Below are 18,097 nucleotides of genomic sequence, written 5' to 3'. Positions count from 1 at the left end.
GCGACCGTGAGTGGGAGGGAGGAAGGGAGAGAGGAAGAGGCAGGAGGTGAGAATGGAATGAGAGGAGAGAGAGGGGTTGGGGGTAAGAGGGACGGGGCGGGAAGGAGAGGGGAGACGAGTGGATGAAGAATGAATGGTGAACTGTGCTGGAGAAGCAGCCTTTTCTGCGTGGTAGTGTAGCCTGTGTGTAAGTGTATCTGTATGTGTAAGAGTGTGTGTGTGTGTGTGTGTGTGTGTGTGTGTGTGTGTGTGTGTGTGTGTGTATCTATTGTTTGTGTGTTAGTGTTTGTGTTCATGTGGATGTGTGTTTATATATGTGTGTGTGGGTGTGTGTTTATATATGTGTGTGTGCGTATGTGTGTGTGCGCAAGCGTGTGTGTGTCCCGTCTATGCTCGCCCCGCGGTACAATCTGCCGGACCAATGCGCAGCAACAAAACGTACGCGGACGTGCGGGTGAGAGCATTTCAATACGCCGTTTATTGAACGCAGGCCGGGGGAAAGGGAGCAGACTTCGGTCTCCTCACACAGCCTCACACCTCCACCACCCGTACCCTAGAAGGCGAAGTCGCTCGGTCCCAGCGACAGGTCTGGTGCTGGGGAGGACCCAGACTCGGGATCGCTGCCCAGCTCGGGAAGGAACTTCATGGAGAAATCGAGAGCGGCCAGCTGCTGCGTGAAGGATCCCAGCGAGATGACGTCGACGTGAGGGCTGAGGTAGAGGGGTAGGTTCTCCTGCGTGATCCCACCGCTGGCTTCGATCAGCAGCCGCGGGAACTCTTGATTCAGGGCCCTGGCGGCTTCCTGCACTCCCTGGGGGGAGAGCAAGAGTATCAGCACATTGCAGGGGTTTCTCCTTCCGCCCAACCTCTCCGTGCCCACCAAAGGTGCCATCCTGAACCCGTCCCATTTGCCCGCGTTAGGCCTATGTCCCTCTGAACCTTTCCTATATTTGTCCCACTCAAGTGTTTGTTAAATGAACCTGCCCCTCCCACTTCCTCTGGCATCTTCCACATGCCCAGCACCCTCTGAATGAAAAACATGATTCTTTAAATCTTTCCCCACACCTTAAACCTGCACCCTTCAGTTTTAGACTCCGCTATCCTGGGGGGAAAAGACTGTGACCATCCACTTGATCTCTGCCCCTAAGTTGATTTTGTAAACTTCTGTCTGTTCTTCCCTCAGCCTCCTTCGCTCCAGGGATAACAGTCCCGGCCTTTCCAATGTCTCCTTATAACTTCAACCCTCCGGTCCCGGTAACATCCTGGTGAATCTTTTCTCCACCCTCTCCAGCTTAATCACATCCTTGCTGCAGCTGGAGAGGATGCAGAAAAGATAAACCGACTCCTTGTGCAGCTGTAACGTGACGCCCCAACTCCTGTACTCAGTGCCCATTCTCATGAAGGTCAGCGTGCTGAACGCCTTCTTCACCAGCCTGTCGGCCTGTGTATCCACTCTCCGGGAACTATGTACTTGAACCTCGAGGTCTATCTGTTCTACAGCACACCCAAAGAACCTATCTCTTAGAACAGCTCTCTCTCTCTCTCCCCCTCACACACTCTCTCTTTCTCTTTCTTTCCATCACACAATCCGTCTCGTTCAATCTCATTCTCTCACACATACATACACACACACTCACACAGACAGACTCAGACACACACAGCCGCAGACTCACATACAAACACATACACACACTCGCACACACACCCACACAGTCACTCACATGGAAAAACACAAACTCACATACACACAGAGCTATAGTCACAAACAAACACTCACACACACACGGACACTGAGTCAAACAGACTCACACACACACATAGTCACATTGACACACACATACACAGACGCACGCGCGCACACACACACACGCCCCCCCCCCCCACACACGCACACACACGACACGACCAGCACTGCCCCACGCATCCAAACATACTCACCAGCCCACCCGGTGCACGGACCTTGTGTCTGTGTGAGTGGGGAAAAAACATAGACCACGCCATCCGCGCGGACAGGAAAGCAGTCCGCGGCATCTCGGAGAGGAAGAGGCGGCCGTCAGAAGCGAGGGAGCGAGAAAGAACAGCAGCGAGTGAGAGACGGAGCGAGAGAGTCGCAGAGAGAGAGAGGAGAGAGAGAGAGTCGAGCGCCGATCGCACCTACCTGGGGAGTAAAGTTGTCCAGCATCACGATATCGGCTCCTGCCAGAGCGGCCTGGCGTACCTCCTCCAGCGAGCATGAATCTACCTCGATCTTGTTATAGACACTCGCGATCATCCGGGCTTCCCGCACCGCCTGGGAACAGGGACGCAGTCAGAGGGGGAGACGGCGGTGTTACTGATGTCTGGTCCCGGAAAGGCAGAGGACGGTGTGTCTGTTTTCCGGTCCCAGAGGCAGAAACGACGGTGTGTCTGACTCCCGGTCCTAGAGCCCTGATTAATGATCATTCCCACTGGTTATCGACGAGTTTAACTCCTGTAAACTACCCATCCTTGCCTCAGATATCTGGGTTCCGAGTTCCACAGCAACCACCCGCCTTTGTTACCAAGGTAACTACCCTGTCCGATCCCTGTTATCCCAGTAATGCGTGCACATGGGCCCCTTTATACCTGGTTAACGGTTATCTATTACCCTGGTCTGACGAACCTTTGGAGTTTTTGAAAGAGGTAACTGAGGGGACAGATGAAGATAGGGTAGTGGGGTTTTCTATGTGGACCAGTAAGGCTTTTGACAAGGTCTCGCATGACAGGCTGATCTGCAATTTCCGGTCGCATGCGATTCAGGGGTAGCGAGCGAGGTGGATTCAGAATTGGCTCGATGATAGGAAGCAGAGTGTGATGGTTGATGTCCGATTTTCCAAAAGGAGGCATGTGACCAGTGGGGTGCCCCAGGGGTCAGTGCTGGGACCTCTGTTATTCATTATGTATGTCAATGGTACGAGTATCAATAAACATGGCACGATTCTCAAGTTTGTTGATGACAATAAATTCTGGGGCCTTGTTGATAGTGAAGCAGGTTACAGTGAACTGCAGAGAGATCTTCATCAGCTGTGGAGATGGTCTGAGGAATGGCAAATGGTCTTCAAATAAGATAAGTGTGAGGTGAAGCATTTTAGACATTTAAACCAGAGCAGCCCTTGTACAGACAATGGCAGGGCACTGACGTGCGTTATGGAACAGAAGGACCTGGGAGTACAAGTGCACAGTTCACAGAAAGCGGCCGCAGAAGTGGACAGATTGGCGAAGAAGGCGTTTGACATGCTGGTCTTCATCAGTCAGGGCATCGACTTTAGTAGTAGGGGCATTATGTAAGTCGATGTTGAGGCCGCACTTTGAGTATGGTGTTCAGTTTTGGTCACCTTCTAAGAGGGAAGACATTGTCAAGCCGGAGAGGGTGCAGAAGAGGTTTATGATGATGTGTCCATGACTGGAGGGCCTAAGTGACAGACAGAGGTTGGCCACGCTGAATCTTTATTCCTTGGAGCGTATGAGAATGAGGGGTGATCTCACAGTATATAAAATCATGAGGGGTATGGATCAAGTGGACAGTCATAGTCTTTTCCCCAGGGTTGGGGAGAGCAAAACTATGGGGCACAGATACAAGAAATTAGGGAGGCATGTAAAATAGACCTGAGAGGTAACTCCATTCCACAGAGTGTAGTGAGTACATGGAATGAGCAAGTGGTCGATGCGGGTACAAATGCAACATTTAAAAGGCATTTGGATAGGTTCATGGAGAAGAGAGGCTTTGAGGTTTATGGGCCTAACGCGGGCAACTGGGACTTGCAGGGAGAATGCTGTGGTCGGCATGGACAACCTGGGCCGAAGGGCATGTTTCCGTGCTGTATGACTCCATGGTTAACCAGGTAATGAGTCAAACAAATGTCGTTGCATGGTTAACACTCTTCATCCCACGCCTGTGTCCGCTCTCCTGAGCAACGATCACTTTTGCTTGGTTCCCTGAGTTACGGGGATATACCCTGCCCCTGGATATCAGGTTAACGGAGAGCAACACCTACGCCCTTGCATGGTTATCCAGGTTACAAACCACATCCTCTAACAGGTTACCCAGGCAAAATGTCTACCAGCCCCTGGCCCTGGTTACCTTGGCAACACAAGATGCTGCCTACCCTGGTAACCCAGATGACGAGTGACCTCTGCCCTCAGTTTCCCAGGCAGAGAATGGCGCCCCCTTGCCCAGGGATCCGGTCATTGGCCCCTTCACTCCCCCTTCCTCCCCCATTGCTGCCTCGGTAACCCTGGTAATCCTGTCAGATTACCCCAGAAATGCCCCCCTGTACATGTTACCAGATAATGACACGTTGCCTTCCAGTTACCAGAGTAACGACATCTCCGCTCTTGGATACCAAGACAACGACAAGGCATCACCCCTGGTTATCCTGGCAAACGAGACTTCACGACCTCCCAGTCACCCAAGTACCCAGGTCCCAGGGAAACAACATCAACTGCCTCTCAGTTTCCCAGGCAACCACCCGCCTCGTTCCCAGTTACTGGGATACTACAATCCCCACTGCCGGTTACTCAGGGAACCAACCGCCGAGACCTAGTTACCTGGAAAACAACAGACCGTGCTGCCGGTTACCCAGGCAAGCAGCTGCCCATCGTTCCTGTTCACAGTTAAAGAACTAGCCCTGGCTACCGGTTTTTGAGGGAATTACTTGCCTCGATCCCAGTTACCAGGGGAAATAACAACACCTACCTCCAGGTTTCGGAGGCAACGATCCACCTAGTCCAGAGTTATGAGGGAAGCATCACCCAGCTCTGGTTACCCAAGCAACAGCCCAGCCACATTCCAGTTACGGATGAAACGATCCCACCCGACCCTGGTTACCCAGAAAACTAACTAACTCGTCCCCAGTTACAGGGCAAACAACTCCCCCGTCCCAGTCACTCAGGAAACTGCCCGTCCAGTCCCAGTTATCTGGGAAAGAACACCCACTGCCTCTCCGTAACCCAGACAATCAATCAATTGATCCTCAGTTACGAGGAAAATAACACCTCTGCCTCCCAGTTATTCAGGAAACCACCCGCCTCGACCTCAGTAACCATGGTAACAATAGACCACGCCTGCAGTTACCCAGGACACCAACAACTTAGTCCCCATTTACCAGAGCAACAACAATACCCCGACCACGAGGGCAACCAGCCACCTTCTTCTGAGCAACAAGGGAACGAGAACTGCGCCTCACGGTTACCAAAGCAGCAACCGGCCAAGACCCCAGTGACCAGGGAAACAGCACCTCCCGCTTCCCGGTTCGCAAGGCAACTACCCGGCTGGTACCCCAGTTACCAAGGAATCAAGATGCCATTCTCCAAATCACCCAGCCAACCAACCTCCTTGTCTACAGTTACCAAGGAAACAATACCACCTGTTCCTGGTTAACCAGGCAACCACACACCTCATCCCGAATAACCAGGGAAACCTCAGACCCACCTTGCATTTTTTTTAGGTAAACAACCACGCAATTCCCAGTTATCAGGGAAACAGTAGCGTTCCGACACCGTTTACTCCGAAACCAACGACCCAGATTCCTGTTACAAAGCCAATAACACCTCCAGCACCGGGTACCTTCGCGATATCGCCGACCACCATCAGGTGATTGTCCTTGAGCATGAGCAGATCGCCGAGGCCGTATCGATGGGTCTCCACCCCACCCACAACCATGGCGTACTTTTACACCAGCCGGGTGGTCTTGCGGGTGGCCGCCCGCCGCCCGCTCCAGCCCAGGGAGCGGGCCAGCTCTTGAGCGGAACGGCAGGATGTGGCCACCCCGCTAGCCCGGGCCAGAACGTTGAGGGCGGACCTTTCGGCCAGCAGCAGGTCCCGGGCCGGTCCCCAGACACGGGCCACTGTGTAGACGGGCTCCAGGTCTTCCCCGTCCCGCCTCAGCCAACGGCCCGGCAGCCGGCCTCCCGGACGACCGCCTGGACGAAAGGGGAGCAGGCTAGAACTCCGGAAGACTTGAGGAGGAGGGAGGCCCATACCGGGCGCTCACCCACCACAGCCACCGCCCAATCCAGCTGGAGCCAGTCCTCCAACAGCCACTGGTGCGCCAGACGGCGTGGTGAAGAGGGCGGCAGGAGGTGGGAGGTGTCCGTGATGGGCTCCATGGTCCGTGGTCTCTGTAGAGTGGAGGACGTAGGCTTAGAGGGGATGTGTCAGCGAGGAGGATAGGGGTTTGTCTCCTGGGTCTCGGGGGACTGAGCGTTAGAGGGGCAGGGAGGGTTAGAGCGGGTGGGTGTTGTTAGTGATGGGGATGGTTAGAGGTCCTGTGTGGGTTCCCGGGTGTGTCTCCGAGGTACGGGGAGTGGAAAGATGGAGGGTGGGCTCGAGGTGGTGTTAGTTTGTGAGGGGTACAGAGTGTGTCTTCTGGTTACAGGGGATAGCGAGAGGTTCAGAGGGGGGAGGTGTTAGCGAGGGGGTCTTCGGTTTGTGTCCTGGTTACAGGGAAGAAGACGGGTTAACGGGTGTGGTAGTGAGAGGGTACCTGGTGTGTCTCGTCGCGGAGAGGGAGAGGAACGTTTATTGGGGGTGGAATTAATGTGTGTGTCCTGTGTGTTTAATGGATACAGGGGAGAGAGAGAGGGGGTTGGAGGGGTGGTGGTGAGGTTGGTACCAGTTATATCTCCTGGGTCAGAGGGTGGAGGAGGGTAAGGTTAGATGGGGTGGAAGTTTGTGTGGGGTTCTGGGGGCCCTGGGCACAGGGATTAGCGGGAGGTTCAGAGGACGTGGGAATTAATGATTTCTGGCGTAATACCTGGGTACGGGGAAGGGAATGTTAGATTGGGTAGTAGTGAGTGGGGGTTCCGTGCATGTCTCCTAAGTATGAGGGAGCCGGAGGGTGGGAGGTGGTGGAAGGAGCTGAGCGTGCCCCCGGTGTTTCTCCTGTGTACAGAGTAATGGGGAGAGGGAGGGTAAGAATGGGTGGGAGTTAGTGAGGGTGTCCCAGGTGTTTTTCCTGCATACGACATGGGAGAAGTTCAATGTGTTGGCGTTTGTGAGGGTGTTCCAACTGTGTCGCCAGGGTATAGGGGAGAGAGGAAGGGTAAGAGAGAGTGAGATTTGCTCAGGGGATCCCGCGTGTTTCTTCTCTTTCTCATTCTCCCCTCCCTCTGTCCACTTTCTCCCCTCTCTATCCCACCGTCTCTCCCTATTGTCTTCCTTTCTCTCCCTGTCTCACCTCTCCCTCAATCTCTTCCTCCCTCTATCCTTCTTCTGTCTCCCTCCTCTCTCTAACTGTGAAACTCGTTCTCCCCTTCTCCGTCTCCCTCTCTATCATTTACTCTCTCGCCCATTCTCTCTCTCCCCTTCTCTATCTTTCCGCCTGGAACTCCCAACCCCATTCCCTGCCTTTATTGCCAGGACTGAGGGTTGGAACACTCGGTGTCGCTGGGTCAGTGGGAAGGTCAGGGCTAGTCTGGGGATCTCTCTAGCTCTGTCGACACTGCCTCAGGAGAGGACACTGGACACTAAGGACTCACCCGTCCCTCTGCCTATCTCCAGGTAAATGTTTATCTGTGGTTCAGAGTGGTGCAACACCTCACAAACAGAGAGGGAAAGGGGGGAGTTGGGTTTATGGAGATAGAGAGAGGCGAGAGAATGTATAGGGGTGAGGGCGGAGAAAGAGAATCGGGGTAAAAGAAAACTCGGGATTAGAGAGAGGATGTCAGAGGAGCGGAGTTGACGACATAATGATGCTCTTTGTTCATCTTGAAATATCAGTCCAGTTATTTTCCTTTTGATGTTTTTTAGTTTGTTTCGATTTATTACTTATATTTTTTTTATTTTGGGGGTTCTTTTTTCACGTTGTTTTTTTGTATTGTATTAACTTACTAAGACACCGTGGGTTCTAGAATATAGTTTTTATTCTTTATGATTATATATGTCATGATTGTCCTCCCAATCTCTTTGTATTACATGGATAATTACCTTTGTTATATGTATTAATCTGCATTAATTTGAAAATTAATTAAAAAATTGAGAAAGAAGGTGAGAGGATGTCGGGCTCAGAGAGAGAGGGGCGAAAGAGTGGTGGTTGGAGAGGGAGAGATGCATCGGGGTTTGGGAGAGAGAGTCGGGGTTCGAGAGAGGGAATCTGGGTTCGAAAGTGGCAGCGAGATTCGGAGTTGAAGAGGAGGGAGGGAGACGGGGATTCAGAGAGGGAGCGAAGATTAGAGTGAGACACAAGATTCAGGGTTAGACAGAGAAAGGACGCGACGAACAGAGAGCGGGAAGGAGGTGAACCGGGGAAGACACAGAGAAAATGAGGGAAAGGGCAAAAGAGGAGGATATAGAGAGGGAATGGAGAGAAAGATGGTTGGGAGAGAGGTGGGAGAGGGGACAGGAGCCGCGAGAGTGGAGAGATACATAGGGAGGGGCAGACGGGACATTCACCTCACATTTGACGACAGCGTCTGGATTCAGAATGTGGAGAGCCTCTTTACTGCGGACACACTGTTCACCCGGATTCTCTCTCTCTCTCTCTCTCTCTCTCTCTCTCTCTCTCTCTCTCTCTCTCTCTCTCTCTCTCTCTCTCTCTCAAACACCGACTACCCCTCTCTGTCTCTGTTTGTGAAGTGCTGCACCACACTGGACCACAGATAAACAGTCCGCCTGATAGGTAGAGGGCAAAGGGTGTCTGCTTGGTGTCCACGGTCTGCTGTTGAGACGGCATCGATCGAGAGACAGATCCACAGCACAGCGCAGACCTTTGATCTCACACAGAAACCCCGCTATTTCCAACCCCTTGCCGGGGTTACCAGCGGGACAGAGAGTGGTGGAAGAAGAGGCGGAGAGAAAGCGGGAGAAGGAGCGAGAAGCAGAAGGAGAGAGCGAAAAAGAGGCAGAGAGTGTCGCGGTTACCTTAGAGAGACGGGGTGAGACAGTCAGTCGGGCTCACAGAGAAATACTCAGGGTTTGAGAGTCAGAGAGAGAAGAGTCAGGGTGAAACAGGGAGGGGGAGAGAGAGAGACATGGAGGGAAATGGAACGGGGTAGAGAGAGAAAAGGAGGGAAAGGTGAAAGAGAGCGCAGCAGTGGATGATGAAGGAGAAACAAAGATGAAAAGAGTGGGAGAGAGGTGGGAGAGAGAGAGGATCGACAGACGAGTGTGGGGAGATAGACAGGGAAGGTGCCGTGGGGAGGGATACGGGAGACTCACCTCACACCGGACGACAACGTCTGGACTCAGACTGTGGAAACACTGTTTACACCCTACTCCCTACTCCCGGTCCTGACTATCGCCCTCGCTCTGAACTTTGACCCTGTCCCCGAATTTCAGCAGTCCCGCGCCTTCTTACCCAGAATACCTCTGTCCCACCCAGACTCTCTCTCTTTCTCTCTCTCACCGCGACTCCCTCGCTCTATCTCTGTTTGTGAAGTATTGCACCACTCTGTACTACAGATAAACACTGCCCTGGTGAAAGGGAGAAGGCAAAGTGTGTCTACTTGGTGTCCAGGGTCCGCTGCTGATAGATCGTCGGCCCTGAGAGAGAAAGGGAGAGACAGAAAGAGAGAGAGAGAGAGAGAGAGAGAGAGAGAAAGAGAGAGAGAGAGATCCCAAGCACAGCGCAGACCTTCCAACTCACACAGAGACACCACTATTTCCAACCCTCTGCCTTGTTTACCAGCGGGGATCGAGAGAATGAGAGGGGGGCAGAGAGTGGTGAAAGGTGAGGCGGAGAGAAAGTTGGACAGAGAGAGAGAATGGTTCGTGGCTAGAGCGTGAGAGTCAGGGTTAGAGGTAGGGAGAGTCGCGTCAGAGAGAGAGTCAGAGAGACATAAAGAGAGAGAGAGGTGGTGAAGCAAGGTGGGTGGGTGTGGAGGAGGACGAGAGGCTGACCTGTCACCGGACGACGGTGTCTGGATTCAGACTGTGGAAACCCTCTTTACACCCAACTCCCTGTTCCAGGTCCTGATCCTCCCACTGCCTCCTCCCCCTCGCTCTGAACTCTGACCGTGTTCTCGAATTCCAGCTTTCCCACGCTCTGTTACCCAGAATATTTCTCTGCCCCACCCAGACACTCCTCTCTCTCTCTCTCTCTCTCTCTCTCTCTCCCTCTCCCTCTCTCTCTCTCTCTCTCTCTCTAACAATGACACCCCCCTTCTCTCTCTCTCTCTCTCTGAAGTGCTGCACCACAGATAAATTCTGCGCTGGTGTGCGAGAGAGAGGGAGTGGGGGTCAGAGATGGGGAGGAACAAGGGGAATGAGGGAGGGACGGTGGTGCAAAGTGGGGGAAGAGAAAGTGAGTGAGAGGGAGAGGAGAGACGAGAAAAGGAGGGAGGGAGTGGGGACAGAGAGGGTCAGAATGTGGGAGAGAGCGGAATAGAGAGTAAGAGTGAGGTTAATTTTGGGGGTCGGGGTTACAGGTTGCGGGACAGCTGGAATTCGGGGCATAGTCAGGGCTCAGAGCGAGAGGGAGGAGGCAGTGAGAGGGTTAGGGTCGGGAGAAGGTTGTCGGGTGTACATGGAGTTTCCACTGTCTAACCCCGTCTCTCTCTTTCTCTTTCTCTCTCTCTGTCTCCCTCTCTGCCCCCCTCTCTCCAACCAGGATCTCTCTATCTCTTTAACTCAGAGGCTCTCTCACTGACATCGACTCGAGCATTCTCTCTCTCTCTCTCTGTCCAACCAAGATTCTCCCGCGCATACCCTTCCCTCTTCCTTTGAACTCAACTCCCCCTTTCTCTCCGACCCTGAATCTCTCCATCCCTTTAAACTCGCACTATCCAACCCCAGTCTCTCTCTCTCGCTCTCTCCCCCCCCCCCGTCTCTCTCACACGATCTCCCTCACTGTCTAACCCTGACTCGCTCTCTCTATCTCCGTTTGCGAAGTGCTGCACCACAGGTAGCGAAGGAGAAATGTAAAGGGAGAGTCACACAGAGAGGGTGGCAATGGACACGCGGATGGAGAAAGGGAGGGAGGGAGAGTTTGTGAGGTAGAGAGGGCGAGAGACATAAGACTCAACTCAAACCGGACGACAGCATTTGTTCTCAGACTGTTGAAAATATTTCTCCACCTGTCTCGCTGTTCCTGGCCCTGACCCTCCTAAACTCTCTTCTCCCTCGTCTGAACTTGGACTGTGCCTCGAATCCCAGTTCTCCTGCACCCTCTAACCTGGAATGTTTCTCTCTGTCCAACACCAACACTCTCTCTAACCCAGTCTCTTTCTCTCTCACCCCGCACCTCCCTAACACCGCCTCTCTCTCTCCAACCCCGACAAACCGTCTCTAACCAGGACTCTCTCTTTCGATATCCCGGAGGCTTTCTCCCACCAACTTTCTCCCTCTGTCTGAATAACCCTGTTTCTTTTTCTCTCTATCCTCGATTCACTCTCTCCCTAACCTCGACTCTCTCTCTCTCCCTTTCTCTCTCTATCTCTCTCTCTCTCTCTAACCCCGATTCTCTCTCTCTCTCTCTCTCTCTCTCTCTCTCTCTCTCTCTCTCTCTCTCTCTCTCTCTCTCTCTCTCTCTCTCTCTCACTCTCTCTCTCTCTGTAAACTGGACTCTCTCTCTCTTTCTAACCCAGAATCAATGGTTCGTTCTCACCCCGATTCAATCTCTCTCGCTAACCACGACTCTCTCTAACCCCAACTGTCTCCCTCTATCTCTGTTTGTGAAGTGTTGCTCCTATCTGTACGACAGATAAACAATGCTCTTCTGATAACGAGAGGGCACATGGTGTCTCCCTGATGTCCCGACTCCGCTCCTGAGGCAGTGTCGACTGGCAGAGCGATCACAACACAGCACACACAATCCCCTCACACAGAGAGTTCCAAAACTCTACCATGGTAATATAGGGAGGGAGAGAGCGATTTGGGGAGAGACAGTAATGGGAGGAGTGGAAGAGAGAAGGACAGAGGGAGACGGGGAGAAAGGGAGAGAGAGTCGGGGTTAGATATGGAGAGAGGGCTGGGGTTAGTGGGAAGGGGAGCAAGTGTTAGTGGGCGATAGACAGGGTTAGGGAGCAAGACCGGGTTCGAGCGACAAAGAGAGAAGAAGGGATTAGGAATTGAGGGGATAGAGAGAGTGAGCGGGAGTGAGAAAAAGAAGTAAAGGAGAAAGAGTGGAGGGAGGGGAGGGAATGATGGGGAGAGAGAGGGAGGGGCGGAGACAGAGAACAGGACAAGCGAGAAGGGGAGGAAGGGAGACACTGGGCGTGGGGGAGACGGGAGACTCACCTTACACCGGACGACAGCGTCTGGACTCAACACTGTGGAAAACCTCTTTACATCTGAACTTCTGATCCCGGTCCTGACCACCCCCGCCACTGCCTCCTCACTCCGCTCTGAACGCTGACCGTGTCCTCGAATCACAGCTCCCCCGCGCCCTCTCACCCAGAATATCTGTCCCAGCCAGACTGTCCCTCTCTCTCTCTCTCCAACGCAGCCGCTTTCCCTAACCCACCCTCCCCCGATCCAGGCCCCCGCTCTTTATTTCTGTTTGTGAAGTGTTGCACCGCTCTGTCGCACAATGCCCTGAAGATAGGGAGAGGCTAAAGTGTGTCTGATTGGTGTCCAGGCTCCGTTTCTCTGGCAGTGTCGACAGAGAGAACGATACTCAGCACAGCCCAGACCTTCCACCTCACACATAGACACGGGGAGTTCCAACCGTCTGTTCTGGGAACCAGGGCGGAGAAGAGTGGGAATGGGCGTGACAGACGGGTGAAGGAGACTGGGAGTGAGAGAGAGAGGGTGGTGCAAAGAGGGGTAAGAAAGAGTGCGACAGCGAGAGAAGGAGGCCGAGAGAAGGAGAGAGGAAAACGGAGAGAGGGAAGAGAGAGGGAGTGTGCTGAGTTATAGATGGGTAGAGAGAGAGAGAAAGAGAGGGAGAGAAGGAGACGGGATGGGACAGATAAATATTCTGGGTTCGAGGTTACGGGAGAGCAGGGATTTGAGGACACAGTCAGGTTCCAGAGCGAGGGGGAGTAGGAAGGTTAGGACCGGGAACATGGAGTCAGGTGTAAAGAGCTTCCACAGTCTAAGCCCGACTCTCTCTCTCTCTCTCTCTCTCTCTCTCTCTCTCTCTCTCTCTCTCTCTCTCTCTCTCTCTCTGTCTATCCCCTATTTCTTTTTCGAATCCTGACTCTCTCTCACTCTCTATCCTCCACTCTTTCTATATATGCAAACTTGACTCCCGCTCTCTCTCCCTAGCCACGGAACCCGTCTCTCTGTCTGTCTGTCTGTCTCTCTCTCTCTCACCAAGATCTCTCCATCTCTTCAACCCTTTTTCCAGCGTGTTCAGAAGGTGCATTCTCCCTCACCCTCAAAAACGTCTCTCTCTTTCTCTAAACCAAAATCTCTCCATGCCTTTAACCCCAACTCTCTCTCTCTGTCTCCAAACTCCCCTTCTCTCTCTCTGTCTCTAACCCCGACCCCGACTCCTTTGCGCCACTCTGATAGGGAGAGATCAAAGGGTGTTTCCTTGGTATTCAGTATTCCGTTCTGAGACTGTGCCGACAGAGAGAGAGATCCCCAGACAATCCCAGACCTTCCCAATCACATAGAGACCCCGGGAGTTCTAACTCTTTGTCCTAGTAAACAAGGAGTGGGGAGAGAAAACGGGGAGACAAGGGTGGGGGTGGTAGGAGCGAAATATAGAGAGGGGAATGCAGAGAAGCTGTGTGGGAGAGGGAGTTTGCAGGGAGTTCTGGAAAGAGACGGGGAGAGAAAGGAGGAGAGTGTGAGGAACGACAGGGAGAATGAGAGAAAGAGGGAGAGAGGAGGTTGGGAGAAATAGGAGAGAAAATGAGGGAGATAGGGAGGGAATGGGGAGATATAGACAGGAGAGATGATTGGGAGAGAGATAGAGCGTGAAAAATGGATGGAGGGAGAGAATGATAGAAATGAGAAAGAGAAAGAGTGAATGAGAGAGGTGAGCGGGAGAAGGGCAGAGATAAATATGGAGAGGAAGAGATGGATGATGATAGAGAGCTGGAGAACGAGAAAAGCGAGGAAAGAGTCACACGCAGCTGTCGGGATGGAGACGCGGATGGAGGGGGAAGGGAGGGAAAGTTTGGGAGGGTGGGAGAGCCAGAGACAGACAGGGAGAGAGACGGGAGACTCAGCTCACACCGGACAACAGCGTCTGTTCCCAGACTGTGGAAACTCTCTTTCCAGCCGACTCCGTGAGCCCGGTCCTGGCCCTCGCACTGCCTCCTCGCCGTCCCTCTGATCCTTGATCGTGTCCTCTAATGCCAGCTCTCCTGCATCCTATAACCTGGAATGTATGTCTCCGTCCAATACTAACCCGCCCTCTCTCTGTAACACCGTCTCTCTGTTTCCCTCTCTGTCTCCGACTCTCGCTCTCTCTCACTAACCTCGTCTCCATCTCACTCATCCTTCTCTTTCTCGCTGTAATACCTCCCTCTCTCTAACCCCTTTACTCTTCCTCTCTCTGTCCACGTCTCTCCTTCTAACCCCTAATCAGACTGTCCCTCTCCAACCCTGACTCCCTATCTCTGACGCCCTCTCTCTGTAACCCCGTCTCCCCCTCCCTTATCCCGACTCTCTCTCAAACCCTGACTCTGTCTTTCTCTAACCCTGACTCACTCCCTCTGTAAGCCAGACGCTCTGCAACTCCGACTATCTCTCTCCCTCTCTCTGAATTACCTCGTCTCTATCTATCCCGACTCACTCTGTCTCTTACTCCGACTCTCACTGTCTCTGCCTCTGTTGGCCTCTCTCTCTCTCTCTCTATCTCTTTATCTCTCTAGCTCCAACTCTCTCTATCTCAGACCCCGACAATTGTTTTATCTAATCCGGACTCCCTCCCTCCCTCTATCTGTTTTATCTCTCTATCCGGACTCCCTCTCTCTTATCTTACACACTGCCCTGGTGAGAGGGAGAGGGCAAAGGGTGACTATTGAATGTCCCAAGTCCGCAACTGAGGTCGTGTCGATAGAGAGTGAGATTCCCAGCACAGCGCAGATCTTCCCCTCACATGGAGATCGTGTGATTTCCAACGCTCTGTCCTGGAAATCGGTGGTGGTGGGAGGAGAGTGGTGGGAGGAGAGAAGGGGCAAACTGGGAGAGGGAGAGAGTAGAGATGGGATAAAGAGGGAGAGAAGGAGACGCGGAGAAAGAGAGGGAAAGAGAAAGTCGGGGTTAGAGAAGGGGAGTCGGAGATAGATAGATAGATAGATAGATAGATAGATAGATAGATAGATAGATAGATAGATAGATAGATAGATAGATAGATAGATAGATAGATAGATAGATAGATAGATAGATAGATAGATAGATAGATAGATAGATAGATAGATAGATAGATAGATAGATAGATAGATAGATAGATAGATAGATAGATAGATAGATAGATAGATAGATAGATAGATAGATAGATAGATAGATAGATAGAGGGGGAGAGAGACAGAGAGAGAGACGGTCGGGAAAAGAGAGTGAGAGAAAAGAGGGGTTAGAGGAGCATGTTGGGGGTAGACAGAGTCGTGCTTAGCGAAGGAAAGGGAGTCGGAGTGAGAGAGAGTGGAAATATGGGTTAGTGGTTGTGAGTCAGTGTGTGAGAGTTCGAGAGAATCGCCGTGTCCTCAAGAGAGAGAGAGTCGGGATTAGCGAGGCAGTCAGTTAGAGAGAGAGGAATAGAGAGAGAGAGAGACACTCAGGGTTAGAAAGACAGAGAGTCGGGATTGGATAAAGGTCGGGGAGCAGGAGAGATATAGAGATATAGATATGGCTGGGCAGAGAGAGTAAAAGGGGGAAGTGGAAAGAGATGGACAGAAAGAGAGGGAGGGGAAAGAAAGATGGAGAGAGTGGAAGAGATGAGGGAGAGAAAGGGGGAAGATAGGCACCACAAGAGGGCAGAGAGGGGAGCTGTATGGGGGGGGGGGGGAGAAGGCAGAATCACACCGGGCGACATGGTCTGGAAACAGAGTAAAACGACGGGAACGTTCAGGGAACAAAATGAAATAAACAGAGATCGGCCATTCTGTGCCACGTGTCTGATCCGTCCTTCAACAAGATTTTGGCATTTCGCCATTTCCCCTCCCACCAGATGACTCCCCAAATATCGAATGTCAGGTATAAGCACTGTCGCTGATTGAGAGGGACAGGGTTCAACAGACAGTTGGTTAAAGAGAGGGTTGAGGGAGAACAACAGTGAATTACAAGGAGAGAGAAACGAACACTGAGCAGCGGACAGGTAGTAAAGATGTGAAAGAGTTCGTCAGAGACACGGCGAAAGAACCGCAGTTACAGCCACAGAATGACGGGGATATTTGGGTGAAATGCGAGTCGGAACTAAATCGTTCGGCCACATACTTGTGACTACCCTTCTGGGAATATGAGCGGAATCAGCTGTTTTCAAGCTGCAATAATGGTGTTGATGTTTGCACCAAGGATATTTAGCAGCTGTTGTAAAGCTTCATGGGACCGACCGGAATCACAATCTTCTCACAGCCCGGAGCCAAAGCTGGAACATTATTTATGCGCAAGATCGAAGTGGCGGAACATCAGCGTGTGAAGCGGACCCGACACCCGCTACACAGCAGAAACCGCGTCAAGGGTCACTGGAACACGCCGGCTACGTCCTCACTCCCCTTTCCACTGCCAGGCGGCTTCTGCCTGTCCATGAAATACAACGTCTGCTGCCCAAGCGGTAAACACTGGCTGATCATCCGGCCGTCTTTCCGCAGGGGAATACACACAGTGATGTGTAAATGAAGTAGGGATGTACAAAGATCCACGTCTCCCTGGGTCCGACCTGTCTCTTCAGGATGACTCTCCATACCTCTCAGTTGGTCCGGCAGTGTCTCCGACATCACACCCTGTCTCCCGGCTCCCACGCCCTCCTCACTTCTCTTCATTCCGGACACCACGTCAGTGGAAGGGCTCATCAGGAACAAATGAAGATGGAATTGCAGACCACGTAGGAACGGCCGGAGCACAAGGGACGTTTTACTCTTCAACGTTCCGCCTGCATGAAAGCATAGAACGAGTCAGAGAGTGAGCGGAGAACAGAGCACCGTGCTGTAGAGGCCGCCATGAAGCCATGAAGCGTACACCATGAAGCCATGAAGCCATGAAGCGTACACCGGGAACAAAGAGGGCGGCAGAGGTAATGCAAAGGGGGGTTCCCATGTTCAGGATAATGTGGGATACGGTAATGTCTCATGATGCGTGCAGTCAACCGGCGGGCAGTAGATGAAGGACTGCTCTGGGTTATGAAAGGAACAACAGCTGCATTTCTTGAATAAATGTCTGGTTTGCGTCCCTTACCCGTTACTTGATTTCAACAAAATGTTTTCAGAATGTTTCTGGCTGGTTTTGAACCAGGGACTTTTCGCGTGTGAGGCGAACGTGATAACCACTACACTACAGAAACTTTTCTCGCTGCCTCGTATGGCCCGCAACAGCAGTTCCGAATAGCCCAATTTTCAACCCACTTTGCCATGTGGTTGATTGGTTCTGGCGCACGAGACTAACGGCTGAAATATCGAAAAGAAAATGGCTCCCGGTATGAAGAAAAGATTGAACCCACTGAGGAACAGTTCAGCTGCCGCAACATTTATGGTCATCCCGCCGCAATTGAAAGTGCCTCTGGATGAATCAAGGCCAGGGGTTCGAACTGCACCACATATTTCACAGTCAGTGTGTGGTCTGCAAACCTCCATTCTGTGTGAGGGAGGCGGAGTTTTAAATCTGAAAGGCAAAGAAGAAACAGCAAGGTATAGAAATTAACAATAACGGCGTCCAGTGAGTCACAGCGAGAACGCGATGGAGGTGATTGTGTTTCATGCCAATTCTCGGTAATAAACTGGTCCTGTGCTTCATCTCGTTGCCGGTGGGCACAGAAGTTTGATCGGGTGTCTGCAAACTGCAAGATCATTCCATGATTTGTCAAGGACAGCAATTGGCAAGGTGAATGGGAAAGGACAGAAAATGCACTCCCTTGAAAAAAAACTGGAGCAGGAACCAAGAATATATTTCTTCCCAGGGTCGAACTGGGGACCTTCAGCGTGTGAGACGAACATGATAACCGCTACAGTACTGAAACTGATGAACCAGTTAAAGGGGAACAGAGAAACCAACAGGACGTTAACCAGGAAATGACAGGATGTAAATGAAGGA

The 18,097-nt window shown here is 52.2% G+C and overlaps 1 non-coding gene and 1 pseudogene across 1 annotated transcript; both read right to left on the bottom strand.

Moving 5' to 3' along the window:
* Positions 1 to 553: 553 nt before the first annotated feature.
* Positions 554 to 6,126, bottom strand: LOC127585156 (nicotinate-nucleotide pyrophosphorylase [carboxylating]-like; annotated as a pseudogene).
* Positions 6,127 to 17,278: 11,152 nt separating this feature from the next.
* On the bottom strand, positions 17,279 to 17,351 carry trnav-cac (transfer RNA valine (anticodon CAC)). Its single transcript has one exon. It is a non-coding gene; the product is annotated as a tRNA-Val (tRNA).
* Positions 17,352 to 18,097: the final 746 nt, after the last annotated feature.

Source organism: Pristis pectinata, chromosome 32 (genome assembly GCF_009764475.1).
Source record: "Pristis pectinata isolate sPriPec2 chromosome 32, sPriPec2.1.pri, whole genome shotgun sequence".
Classification (NCBI taxonomy): domain Eukaryota; kingdom Metazoa; phylum Chordata; class Chondrichthyes; order Rhinopristiformes; family Pristidae; genus Pristis; species Pristis pectinata.
Note: the sequence above shows the minus strand (reverse complement) of the source record. Positions and strands in the feature narration are given on the sequence as shown.